Source organism: Pangasianodon hypophthalmus, chromosome 28 (genome assembly GCF_027358585.1).
Source record: "Pangasianodon hypophthalmus isolate fPanHyp1 chromosome 28, fPanHyp1.pri, whole genome shotgun sequence".
Classification (NCBI taxonomy): Eukaryota; Metazoa; Chordata; class Actinopteri; order Siluriformes; family Pangasiidae; genus Pangasianodon; species Pangasianodon hypophthalmus.
The window spans coordinates 12,621,980-12,636,954 of NC_069737.1; positions in this window are offsets into that span (position 1 = coordinate 12,621,980).

A 14,975-nucleotide genomic window follows, 5' to 3' on the forward strand; every position below is an offset into this window, starting at 1 on the left:
CTTATGGAGAGAAAAGAATGCCTTTTAACAGATTAAATACCACTTTAAACGCTCACCTCGCACACACAAACACCTATAAAAACCACAAAATGACTAATCCAATGTGCCATCAAGATGGAGACTGAGCTTGTGTATTACTTGGAAAATTAGAAGAATTTTGTCAAAATTCTTGTCCAAAATTCCAAACAAGTTCCTCTCATAATCTATAAGACCACACAAAAAAGTCAAGGAGAAGGATCGAGGTAGAGAGAAGCATGAGGAAGAGAAGCACGAGGAACAAAACTGCTTTCCATAAGAATCAGCTTTTTGAAGTTGAAAAGCAAATATAAATAGAATAACTGAATAAGGGATTAGGGAATGGGGACACAGAAAGAATGGAAAGAGGAATCTTGTGAAAGAAATAAGATGGGAAATTCTGGGTGGGTTGTTCCTCCTCTCCCACTTTCAGGGGTATTTGAAGACTATGTGACATAGTCAAATTCTCCTGAGCTAGGATGCTATCAACTTCAGAGCCAAGATACACTAAGAAAATAATATTACATTTTATATTACAAAAAAAAAAAAGATGGGAAAAAGACAGCAAAATGTTTTTCCAATCTTCATCCGTCCAGTTTCTGCCCACAGATTGCACACGGATGGACCGTCCATGGACCATCCAATGTGTAGACATTCAATGTTATGCATTCTGAGATGCTTTTCTGTTCACCGTGGTTGTAAAGAGTGCTTATATGAGTTTCTGTCAGCTTGTACCAGTCTAACCATTCTCCTCCTGGGTTTTTTTTTCACACTCTGATGTCGGACGTGAACATTAAATGAAGCTGGTGAGGTTTTTCTGTATGATTTTATGCATTGTGCCACCGCATCAACTCCATCGAACCAGCATTTTAGCCCTGTGAGATGTGAGCTCATATGAGCTGGTGTGAAATGTTCTTGGTCTAGCGTGAAAATGTCGAGCAGTAGGTACCACGGGCAGTTTCAGAGTTATTTGCAAGTTCACGTGCGCTAAATGAAATGAAGCAGCAGGCTATGTTTGGCCCGTGGGCCTTGACTATGACACCTGTGATCTAAACACAACCTGTTATTTCACTTCAGCACTTTGTCTTTTCTTTCTCTGTCCTGTCTTTTTTGTTCTTCATATTCTTTATTTTTTTCCCATTCGGTGTTCTGTATAGAATGGACGCCATTACAACGTACCTCACTGTGCTTTTGTCCTTTTTCACAAAAATCTAAATAGATTGGAGTGCTGCTCCGCTGTTTTTGGCATCCTGCATCACTCTTTAAGGTTGCGTGAGTTTAAAAACAAAGCATTGTGACATTCTTGATGTAAAATCCACCAAAGCAAAAGCTGGAGAAGATCATACCAGAAATGCAGCTACATTAAGTATACACAGAATGATGCAGATCCCAGACTAAATGAATTGATTGTACTTGATTTGATCAGCTTTTATGTTTTTTTTTTTTTTTTCCCACACATGTTGCAACCTTAAGGCTGCTCAATGACAAATTCAATTAATGACAAATGACACTTTAATATACACTGATAGCCTGGACATCATCTAAATCAGGGGTTCTCAAACTTCTTTGCACGCAGGAATCTCTTTAAGTGTAAAATAAATTCCAGAGATCCCTTTTTTTTTAAAGACAATAATAAAAAATTGAATTATTGTTCATTATTTATATATGTCTATTGCCTGGAGGCTTTCATTCCTGAACTTTACACCACCAGAACACCTTAGGTGCAATTTTTTAAATACATTATATATATATATATATATATATATATATATATATATATATATATATATATACTTGGCCTAATTGTTATTCAGTTATTGATGTTGGGATTAAATCTATTCAATTTTAAATGACCTGTTACAGACCCCCTAGTTATGCTTCACAGACGCCATATTGAGAACCATTATTGACTTTGATGTTGACACAATTGCTAATTTCAACAACCTGTCTGCTATGATAGGTCCTAACCAGTGTAATAGAACGCTTTGCCTAAGAGACTGCTTTTCAAATTGCATCAATGCAACATTCACCAATGAGTATGTAAAGGATTCGGAGACGGCCCTTGTGAACACCTTTTTGAATACAAAAAGAGGAAAACTCTGCAGCCTTACATTGTGAACATTGTGCGTGTGCATCGCTAAATGAAGGCCGTAATAGAGACTGCAAATTCGAGACAGCGATTCGGGACAGCGTGTGAGTATGCAATGCGGTCCCATGTACAGCAAATATTATCATTTCTACTTCCTGTGCATACTGTAGCATGCATGCAGAAACACATTTAATTTGATGTGGTGCAGTATTAGTGCTTTGGGCATTAATCTAATATATATTAAGTCAGTAGAAATGTTTTGAAAATTGGATTTTCTATGGAAAAAAAAGTTTTTTATGGGGCATAGACCCTAACAATGCCATTTCGTTCTGTGTTTAAAGCTCAGCACAGTTAAATGCTTCTGACAGTCGCTGTCAGGAATAACTAAGATCAAAAAACCATGACGGCAAGCGCCACTGAGAAACATGAAATCTATTCATGTCTGCGTGATCAAGCATAGCATTACGGGTAAAAAAAAAAAAAAAAAAAAAAAAAACTGCCACCTAATTTCACACAATTTCCAATTTTTTAACTATCTGTGCGTTTAACTTTCCTACTTGGTTACTTTAAAAGTAGTGATTTCGGTGCTGTCAATGAAAATAAACAACACTGCATCTCCTGCTGATCGTCACTCCATCTAGTTCCTGGATGATGGTTGATTTTTGAGCTGAAACATAAAGTTCAGAGTGTTGAAATCACAGCAGAATCTAGCCCAGTGTTTAAACCCTTGTGACAGAATTAAATAACTTCATTGCTGCAGGCAAAAAACATGGCAAGAACAGCTGTGCCATCACTAGTGAGGTGAAAAATGGTGCCAATACTAAGGGTTCCACAGCTTGAGAGTCAGGCACAATGTATGAATTAGCGGTTTAACACAATGCCACTATCTGTATCTGTATCCGGATCAGTGGAACGTTGCAAAACACTAGAAAAAAAAAAAAACAGAGGTAGAAATGTCAGCACTGGCATCATGGTCTGTCATATTACTCGAACGTTCCTAATGAATTAATCAGTTCTATTTTCCAAAATCAACAATATCAATCAACTAGTAGCCTAATTTAAACCACCACATGGAGGATTTGAAGGTGAAATTAGAGTCAAGTGTTTTCAATCAATGGGATGACAATCAGGTTATGAGTGAGTGTTGTTTTATTTAAAGAGCAAGGATCGATCAAAGTCTGATCACACATGTTTGTGGACATGTATCATGGCATGAACAAAGGGGATTTCTGAGGACCTCAGAAAATGGGTTGTTGATGCGCGACATGCTGGAAAAGGTTACAAAACCATCTCTAAAGAGTTTGGACTCCACCAATCTACAGTCAGACAGATTTACAAATGGAGGAAATTCAAGACCATTCTTACCCTCCCCGAGAGTGATTGACCAAAAAAAGGTAACAAGAACCCAGGCAAAGGAACCCAGGGTATCTTCTAAGCAACTAAAGGCCTCTCTCACATTGGCTAATATTAATATTCATAAGTCCGCCATCAGGAGAACACTGAACGACGAGAAAGCCACTGCTCTCCAAAAAGAACATTGCTACCCGTCTACAGTTTGCTAAAGATCATGTGGACAAGCCAGAAGGCTATTGGAAAATGTTTTGTGGAGACCAAAATAGAACTTTTGGTTTAAATGAGAAGCATTATGTTTGGAGAAAGGAAAACACAGCATAAGAACCTTATCTCATCTGTGAAACATGGTGGTGGTAGTATCATCGTTTGGGCCTGTTTTGCTGCATCTGGGCCAAGATGGCTTGCCATTATTGATGGAACAATGAATTCTGAATTATATCAGCGAATTCTAAACAAATTTGGAAGGACCTGAAGCAAGCAGTTCATGTGAGGAAACCCAACAATATCCCCAAGTTGAAGCTGTTCCGTACTGAAGAATGGGCTACAATTCCTCCAAGCCGATGTGCAAGCCGATTGGATCATTTTCCTCAAAAATTTTACTTAATTGGATTCCGTTTGTCTACTTTTAGGACTTGTGTGAAAATCCGATGATGTTTTAGGTCAAATTTTTGCAGAATTATAGAAAATTCTGAAGGGTTCACAAACTTTGAGAACCTGGAACCTCACCACCTCCTCTCTTCTCATAAAAGGTGCAACTGCACCTGGACTTCTTAAGAAGACTGAAGAAAGCTCATCTTACTCCTCAGATCATGGTGAACTTCTATCGCTCTACCATTGAGAGCATCCTTACAAAGTATGGTACAACAACTGCACAGTGTGTGACCAGAAGGCAATACAACGGGTTGTGTAAACTGCCCATTCCAACACATCACTGGAACACAGTTGCCCAACATTTCAATCATTTATCAAAAGCGTTGCTTGCCGAGAGCGAGAGATATTACCAAGGACACCTCCCATCCCCACCATGGACTGTTTATGCATCTCCCATCAGGAAACGCTACGGAAGTCTGAGTTGTCGCACAAAAAAACTCACGAACAGCTTTTTCCCTTCAGCTGTACTGATGCTGAACTCAGCTTCCAAGCATTAACCTCCAGGCTCCACCTAATAACTAAACATTAGCATTAGACACTACTGTTATCTGCAATTATATGCAAGTACTTGCACTTTACTGCAACATCTGTCATTATTATTATTATTACTATTATTTATATCAGACTGTCATTTTGCACAATTGCACATCTGCATTTTTTTCCACTGTATGTACAGTATCCACTGCATCATATTGCATGCATCATGCTGCTTATCACTACCTGTATACTGTTTATCTCAACTAAATGCACCATAATTCTTATTTATTCCATTTAACTTGATTGCCATTTGCATTACTGGTATGCATCATACTATATAATGCATCAAAGTTGAACCTAACCTAACCTAACCTAACGTAATCTCGCGTGCTACACCTGTCTGCGCACAATTAGTTGTGGCTCCGTGAACTTTCCACTTGCATATTATTGAACCAATCGTACTGACAGGGATGTTAAAGATCTCTGCTACGGCTCTGTAGCTCTTTCCATTCGAGTGTTGTTTAATAATGCTGTCCTTGAGAACTTTAGGAAGGTTCTTCACCATCACCATGATTGCTACTTGTCATGGAAAATCTTCCCAGTCTTCCCAATGGCAACGTCCTTTATCATAGGTGCAATTTGCACAAGAACTTTTTCCCAGCGTTTATATCTAGAACTTGATTTCTTTTTATGTAATCTTTACATATTGTGTACAGTGTGTATTTTAAATATAGTGTCTGAATACTTTTTTCCCTATCAATCAATTTAGTTTTTAAACATATCTTTTTATGCTTATGAATATATACGTTTTTGCTCATATGCATATGTCCAAAAACAAAATACATTATGTGTGTATATTAAATAACAGAAAAATTTACTGTATATCAGGGTTTCTCCTGGGTTGGGATGACCTGCCACCACAATTCGGCCATTTTTGACTATAAATCCTTATATTTTCATCAATATGTATTTAGTTCACTTGAAACCTGAAATGAAAAGCAATGAAAGAATGAAAGAGGTTCACTGTATTAAGGTATATAAGGTACATTTTCACTGAAATGTTTGCAAAGCTTACACCAATCTCTTAAGCTAAAGAAAATGTGTATTGAAATGTGTTCCCAATAACTGCTGCTTTATCCCCGTGAATATTCCCCGGATGATACGAGATGGCATTAAAAACAACGAAACAATGAAACTCAAATTGTCTGCTATGTCCCAGACTGCACACTACCGATGAAGTAGTATGTCAGTGGTTTATAAACCTGTCAAAACATACGAGCTCTGCTAAGTGCAATTATCTTCGTGTAACTGTTTCCACATTACAGCCTGTGTGGTAAAGGGACACAGTTTTGCAGAAGACCGTCTCAGGGGATTTCTGTGGGAAAGAAAAGGTTAAAGTGAGCTGGATGACAGCAAATCTTCTCAAACAGAAAAATGAGGGTTTTGCTGGTAGAATTAGTTGCTTAGCAACAAAGAGGTGGGTAATTTCAAATGGTTCAAAGTTCTAAAAAGGAAAAAGAGACGAAGAAAAAAAAAATAGATGAGCAGGATGAGACAGAGGCAGCAACATAACAAATTGCTATAAAAACATGGTGTAAAAACATAAATTAAATGCAGATGTAAGAAAATAAGAAAAGGTAAAGATGTAGAATATGATAAGATAACAGGAATGGCATGGTGGAGTAGAACCACAAGTCCAGGATTTCCAGGGTTTATCCTGAGCTTGGGATTTCCTGTGCATGTTCTAATCATGTCTAATCACGTGGGGTTCCTCTGGGTTCTCTGGTTTCCTCCTATCTCCCTAAAACGTGCTTGTAGGTGGATCGAGTATCGCAAATTGCCCCTGATGTGAATGGATGAGTGACACTGTATATGTGTGTATGTGTGTATTCCCACCTCATACCCAGCATTCCCAGGATAGTCTCCGGATCCACAGTGACACTAACCAGGATAACGCTCGTCCTGAAGATGAATGAATGATGGTGAATGTTCAGTAAGGCAGCACATGAAGATCTTAAACCTTGATTTGGAAAACAGTATGTTAGGAATTTCCTCGTATTTAAATATGTGAGATTTTGGCTGTCAGTTATTGAAATAGGACTTTCGGGTGTTTAGGCTCCTGCGTGTTTTGATGGCACTCGAGCCAGCTAGGCTAAGAAACCGAATTAATATTTCATGCTCAGCTTATGTTTACTTCACAGCATCTGAACGGGTGCCTAGTGAGGGTATTGTGACAGCACACGGATCTCGTCCTAGTATTCTTCATTTCAAATGCAGCAAGTTCTCTTGATTTTTCGCTAATGAGAAGCATAGTCAGAGAGAAAGCAAGAGAGAGAGAGAGAGAGAGAGAGAGAGAGAGGGGGGGGGGGGGGGGGGGGGGGGGGGGGGGAAGAGAGAGTGTTTTTATTTACTTAATTAATTGTGTGTTGGCCTGGGAAAATTATTTCATGTGATCTCTGTCGAGATGGCTCAGTGCGATCTTTGCAAAAAGCCTCGGCAAGTTTGGAAACATTTCTACATTGTTTTAATGAAATGTATTGATAGTTTGCCAGAATTCAGCCACAGCGACTTCTGACAGGTTTTCCCAGATAACTCCGAAATGATTTACTTAAATATTTTTTTTTGTGATTTTGATTATATTTTGTGTGATTAAGGGTGTGTGTGTGTTATATTTTGAGGTCATATATTTCTGACGACAGGCTTATTGGCTTGTATTAAGCGTGACAGAGGGAACATCAATGCAATCATTCTTTCTCTCTGATGCAAAATATACATGCAGGAGTAACAGAGAGATTGAGAGAGAGAGAGAGAGAGAGAGAGAGAGTTTCTGTACCCTCAGTTTACTCATCATGGTAGCCTAAGTGTGTCAATTACTTTGGCTGTGTGCGGTTGTATTTGCATGCATGAAGGCACACACAATGCGAAGTTACATATCTGCAACGGGCTGACCTTATTATTGTGCATGAATTTTTATAATAAGATACGCACAAGATAATAAGCACACTCTCAGTCATAGGCACCAGTGGGTATCACACCAACCTACACAACCCACACAGGCTTCCTGGTGTGCTATGGGCTGTTTACTAGCACTGTTTTATTTTTACTTCTTGCATCTTGCTTTCAAAAAGAAACAAAGGCATCTTTTTTTTCCATCTTTTATTATTAATATTATTAATAATTGTGAAATGATTGTTGGTAAGAGATGAAATGAAGGAAAGGAAAGAAGAAATACATGTCGTCACTATCATGTATTGAGGTGTGTTCGCTCCGAAAGGTCACACACGCTTTCATACCAGCTCTAAATAAGTGCAATGGAAGAGTAATAAAAAAAGATGATTGAGATAACATTTAGATAATACCTTTGACCTCTTTGATACTTATCAGATGTCAATCTGGATTAGTGTGTGCAGCTCATGACTAAATTGAAATCTTTGTCATGTTTGTGATTAACCTGAGCTCAGATCAGGAAACAAGTTCGATGCCAAGTAAAGAAAAAAAAAAAGACAGCGTATGATTATTTTCCAATAACAGAATATTCTGAAGTGTTACATTCCTCTTTTACCAGAGCAATTCTCCAAGAATTCAATTTTTTGAAATTTATTAAAGTAGGACACATTGTACTTTGTATCCATTTATTGTTACAATTTATGTTGTGGAAAGTCCAGGAACCGAGTTAGTTCCTGCTATCACTTATGTTATAGCAGCTATAAACAGTCATTTCCTCACCAGCCTCTCTGTTTTCTCTATCTTGACAAAAAAAAAAAAGAAAGAAAAAAACCCAACTTCCTTCTCCCTGAAGTCTCTTCTGTCATGGAAAATTTACAGGAGCAGCTTTACCACTGGCTGTTAAAAAATTTGCACACTGGACACTGGAGACTCCTTCCATAAATATTAAATCTCCTTTTAGACATCTTCACCATATCAAGAATTATAACATGTTATTTGTTAAATAACTGCACTTTTTCAAAAGAAACTCTCTGTTGCTATAGAAACTATCATGCACTACTGTCAGAGCTGCTGTTATAGAAAAGTATTCAACACCTTCTGACCAATCAGATTCAAGAATTCAACAGCACTGGGGTATAACATGTGAATACTTTATTTTGCTCTATTTATGATGATTGACATGATAACCTTGTGATCCTGGGCTTATTTTTGCACAAAATTCATTTCTTTTTGGTTGCAGATATAATGATAGGGTTAAGTTTAGTTGGGGTGTAGTGGAATGTGTATAGAGTATTGCTCAGAATGATAACTCGTATATCTTGTGCATTCATACAAGTGTATAAGAAACTGCAGAGAGATAGAGAGACTATATTCCTATACGAAAGACACGTGAGAAATTAAAGGAAAAACAGCATAAAGAGTGTTAGTAAGGTGTTGGGCCACCACAAGCTAACAGAACAGCTTCAATGCATAGTAGCATTGATTCTACACGTCTCTGGAACTGTACTTGAGCGATGTCTAACATATCAGTCCAACATCTCGCATTGTTGTTCGATTGAGTTATGATCTGGTGAGTGCATTTGATTTACCACTGTACCCAGTGAGGCCATCAAGATAGAAAGGTTTCATTATAGGCTCAAGGTGATCAGTCAGGAGACCTGTATTGATTCGCAGTGACTCTTCCCAAACCATGCGAGCAAAATCTCTCCCACAGCATAACAGAGCCACCATTTTCCCTCTCTTTAATTTGTCGCCTGTCTGCATTTTAACATGCCCTTGTTGACTTCAGTTCTTCTTGGAGAAACCCCCTTTCCCAGCTTAATGACTAGTAACTTATCGGTTCCTGTAAAGTTCATTTGATAAACCCTTGAGGCCCTTGATTTTCGAATTGTACAATCCAAAATGTAAAAAAATCCACAAACCAGGCATGAAGAACAAGAACAAAACCAGAAGATGAACAAAAGAATAGTAAAATGAAGAGACAGAGTTAAGACACATTCAAGGCTCAAAACGTACAGGACTAGTGTATTGGCAAGACTTCGCAATGAGCTACTGAAATCTCTAGGCTTATATGTGAAATGATGAAGTGAACAGGAAATAAAGCATTAGAGGTCATTCTAGACCCAGTTTAATGGCTAGTACTTTATCAATTTCTGTAAAGTTTGTTTGATAAACCCTTAAGGCCCTTGCTTGTCGAATTCAGGAGCAGAACTTGCCCGCAAGCCATTTCTTATACAAAGCAGCAGAGAAGACAGATTAACCTGTTTGTAAATGTAAATAAAAGCAACAAAATCATTACGAATTTACTTGCTATGTTCAAATTAGGTTTTATGCAGCCAAATACTTTATCTATACATGACAGCTGACATAATTTGCCCAATAGGTAAAAGGAAATAGAGTCTACAAATGAAATTGGTTCAACTACTGTATATTGCGTTTGCAGCCAAAGAAAATTGCACTCCATATTGAGAGGAATTATTAAAGTTAAAGTTAGAGATTTGGGGCCATATTTATGTTATGGCTTAGGATCAGTAAGATACAAAACATAACACGTGTATGTGTCAGACAGAAAGAAGAGAGCTATCTATTTGTGGGGCTACAAGGTCTGTCTAGACCATCTATTGAAAAGAAACCTTCATACGTCTCGAGACGGAGTGACATTTCCCATCACACATGCTTGGAAAAGAAAGTGCCCCTCAGAAAAATATGTCCCCTCTGGCAGGCTTCTTCCCGTGTGTGTGTGTGTGTGTTTGACAGAGCAGCTTGCTCCTGGCATAGAAAGTGGTGCCAGTGTTGGCCCACAGACAAAAAAAAAACATCTTGTAAGAGAGGCAATCTTGATCCACAATACTGCCAACATGTAATTGATTATTTTTTAAAAATAACAGATTGATTAACATTTCATAGTCTGTCTTTAAAGAGAAAACATATTTGTATTATCCTCTAGAAAATTCAAGGTCTTTACAAAAAAGAAGCACACAAAGAGAATGTTTGAAGTTATTCTTAATGTGAGTGCAAAAGGCTGGCTGTCTAAAGAAGATTACAGAGAATTCACATAATTCAAATGTGATCGTCGCATAGGATGAGATGAATGAGCCTAGCGTGAACACAAACACTTGAAATGAATTCACAGAGATGGATTTACTCCAGAAAGTGTTCCAATTTGTAATACACTGAACTCAGGAGAAGGTTGAGCATTCATATTCAGGAATGCTTTATTGACAGTACCAATACACAATCCAAAATCCAACCCCCCTAACACCCCCCCACCCACACACACACACACACACACACACACACGCATGCATGCAAACGAGGCATCAAACTACAGAACCAGAAGATAAGCAAAAGAATAGTAAAATGAACAGACAAAAGGTTAAGACACATTCAAAGCTAACAAGAATGAACAAGGTTCAGGACTAGAGTATTGGCAAGACTTCGCAATGAACTACTGAAATCTCTGAGCTTATATGTGAAATGATGAAATGAACAGGGAATAAAGAATTAGAGTTCATTCTAGAGCACAGGAGAGCTGATAGGCAGGGGTAACATGGTAATGTTCTGAGCTGGTGTTACACATTTACACAATTACTCTTTTCAGGGAAGGAAAAGAGAGTAGTTGTAGTGTCTTTAGTGTAGTGTCTCAGCCATGAGGCGTGCAGCAGGATCAGAATCTAAGTTGAGGCCCCAAGGAGATACTTCCTCCAGTGAATCTGTCCTTGTGAGGGAGAGAAAAGCTAATGCATGGTACCACTCTAGTGCAGCTCAATCAGCACCTCTATTTTCTCCCCTGGTGTGTCACTTTCTTATCTAGCCATGTACTAGCTGCCAGCTCGGGTTGTGCAGCGTAATTATTGTCATCAAGCCACAAGTGGATAGGTCTGGCTTGGGGTGAATGTGCTGTGTTTCATGAAATTTCCTGTCCAGGGTGTTCCTGACTGGTCACGGTGCTGAGTCTGTGCCATTACTTCTCCAGACGTGGTGAGGTCTTTGAGGCAATTTTGAGGCTTTCATCATTGTACAAAAAAGTGTATATGGGTTTAGTAGTCTCCAACCTACAGGGTAGGCCTCCTCTTCCATGTGGATATTAGCCTGTACTATCTATCTATCTATCTATCTATCTATCTATCTATCTATCTATCTGTACTGCAGAACAAGCCAAGCATTACAGATCCAGCATTACTACCAAGCCTGGGGTTTCACATTCATATTGTTGTGCTAGCTCCCTGCGTTGCCAGAAATCAACCAAGTTATGTGGCATCTTTTGCCTTGGCTTTCCATTGGTGGAGTACTAATCTGCGATCAGGGTTTGTTCCTTCCTTGCAAGCTGTGGTCAAAAGATTCTGGGTTTGAAATATTATTGGGTATTGCTCATTTACACCTTCTTGTGACAGCACAGCCATTACAGAGGTTCCACAGGCATCCATCAGCAGGATGAATGGCTGACTGTCTGGGGTTATTAGCACCAGTCCCGTTGTTCTACTGAATGATGCTTTCAGCTATGGGAACCCATTTCACCATCTCAAGCTTGCCCTTTTTGTTCAGATCTGAAAGGTATGAATATGGGGCAGAATGGGGGTACAAAACATATAAGAACCTGAGAATCTCTGAGGGTGTTCCTGCATGTGTTTTTGTAGTACGGGTGAGATCTGGGCATTTGTTTGGACACCTTCTATGCTATATGGGGAGAGTTCTTCACAGACATTTATGGAACAGGTTATCAGGTCTCTAGCCAATAAGCAGTACCACCAGTTCTTGTTCCCTGGACATCCTGGCTTTCAGTTAATCCTTGGTGAAGGTTTTCAAGCAGCCCACCAGCTCCTATGTGACATGTTATTGTTGCACTGAGGTCATCAGGAGATCCTGGAAGGAAGGCTTCCAGTGGTGAAGCTAGACATGTGATAGAAGGCAAAGCATTAATGGTATGGTATAGTACAGCTCATTTACTCTCTCCATCTTTTTTCTCTGGTGTGCAGCTTGCTTATCTGGCCCCATATGAGCTGACAGCCTGGGTTGCTCAGCGTAATTATTGCTCTCAAGCCACAAATGTGTGGTTCCAGCTTCACAGGTGCATATGCTTTGACATTTTCTAAAGGAACTGTTCACGAATGGTTGTATAGTCCTGACTCTAATCCAAAATTACTCATGATTTATAGGTACATATTTAAATTTCTAATTGAATTTGATCGCATGCCCAGGTGCAATTGCATTGTTATATGAGACAAATGGGCTACATAGGTGCCTTTGTGCAACCACATTTGTTATAAGCCTGTCCTGTTTGTTGGTACCTTGGTTATTGTGTGAGTAAATGTGTACATGTTTTTAGTGAAAGTAAAATGTTTTTGGTGAGAGTTTAGAGATAATGGTTTTCTTACCACTATGGTAAGGTCATGGCAGATTTAGAAGACAGCTGCTATAAATGGGATATATTTTAGAAAGCACTTTTGGGGGAAATTGTATTTTTTTATTTTCATCTGAACCAGCCAAATGTCTCCACATCATTACACATTATTCCCACTTGACCACATATGGTCCTAATAAAAAAAAAAAAAAAAGTAAATACATGGTCCTGTGCACTTTATTTTAAAGTGTGTGATAAACAGAATGACTGCGGTGATTGATTCAAGCATGTGTTTAGCATATTTTGCATTTCAGTCTGAGTTATATGTTTGTTTCACTTGGATGTACAGTTGCGCTAGTGCCTGTGTCACTCATAGCAAGATTTGTGGCAGAGTCACTTGGTAAATTTATGAACCTCTGATGCAAGTCAAACCCTTCTGCTGTGTTACAACTACGGAAACCAAGCAGAAACATGCAAACGAGACAGATGGGAGGATGGACAGAAAAGCCTGCATACTAAAATAAATGGATGCTGTACTGCTGAATTTAGCTTTAAAAGGATAGCTTCATGCTGGATATAAATTAGATATTTTTTGTCCATATGGCATAGCAAATTAGGATAATGGTCATTTTCTGAAATAGCATATGGGTAATTTAAGTGTAGCGCTTCTTTTTTTATAGAATTATAATGAACCCAATACTTTTGTCCACAGAATAATCGGTGTGTGCTGTGGATGATATAGTCCATTCAGTTACACTTGACAAGACATTAATCACTCATTTAAAAATAGCAGTAGTATAAGATTATAGCTGAATGGAACAATAACGAAAAGTGTGTGATCAATCAACCTTTACAACAGCATCCGCTTAAAAACAGCCCACTTGATTGGATGCAGTAACCCAAACACTAACTTAATGCTGTAAGCCAAATCGTAGTGTAAATAGATGATATTTTGCAAGGGTACCAAGGTGATCTTACTTGACCAGACTCTGTTTTCGTGAGGCTGCTCCGTGTTTAATGAACCACTCTGAAGAAGGCCCAGATGAGAAGTGTTCTTTTAACAGTCCTTTGAAGTGCTTCCCAATTTGCAACGTCTTCTGTTATTGATTTCATAAACAGCAGCCATGGTTCCACTCAAGGAGTGGGGGGAAGAGTCCAATAACAAAATCCTTCAGAGAGCTGAAGCAGGCATGATAAGCACGATAAGTCTGGATTCCAAGCACAGCCACGAGCACTCTTTAATCAATGGCCGGCAATTATTTCTTAATAACTGGAGTGTTTCATCATCAGGATGAAGTGAGATGTAATCAGTTTGCCGGGTGGAGTTGCAGGGGCATTGCCTTTTGCTGCTGTATGAAGACTATTTTTTCTTTAAATTACATGCAAATGCGTTTCTGCAAATATTTCTATAGTATTTACTATAGAAATATTTAGCTCAATTAGCAATTACTCACAGGTTAGCATACATACAACAGGATAGAACCTCGTAGACAGTGCACAGACTCTTTAGGATACGTTGCTGGTGTTTCTTTATTATTAGTTAATAACTCTTTTCTTAATAAGCAGAAGGAGCTATCTATGCCCTAAGCTTCTAGTTTGCTCCAGATTAGGTTCTAGTTTCTGGCTATTTTTTCATATTACAGAAGGTTGGATGGAGTTTTGTGGGCGTCACTAAATGCAAATGTAAATGAAATTTTTAGTTCAGTTTTGTTTATGCAAACATTACACACAACAGCCTTTCCAGGCCCTTGCTGTCTGATGTTCTCCACTCTGTTTTCACTAAAATCAACACAAGTAACCCTGAGCCATGGAAAGTGTAAATAATGTGGGCCCAACCTTTCACACAATCAAGCTAGTCACTGAGGAAGAATTTATGATGCTGGTGACCACAAATCATCCGATGACCTACTCGCTTGACCTGATACTATTCACACTTCTCTGCATTCTATGTGACCTCTAGTTTGGCTTGAATCACACCTCTGCTTAAGAAACTCATGCAACATTTATCCACAAATGTTGATAACAACTGACATATTTCCCTCCTTCCATTCCTATCCAAGAGCCTGGAACGTCTATTGCTCAGATAGCTGTCTTCATGCCTTC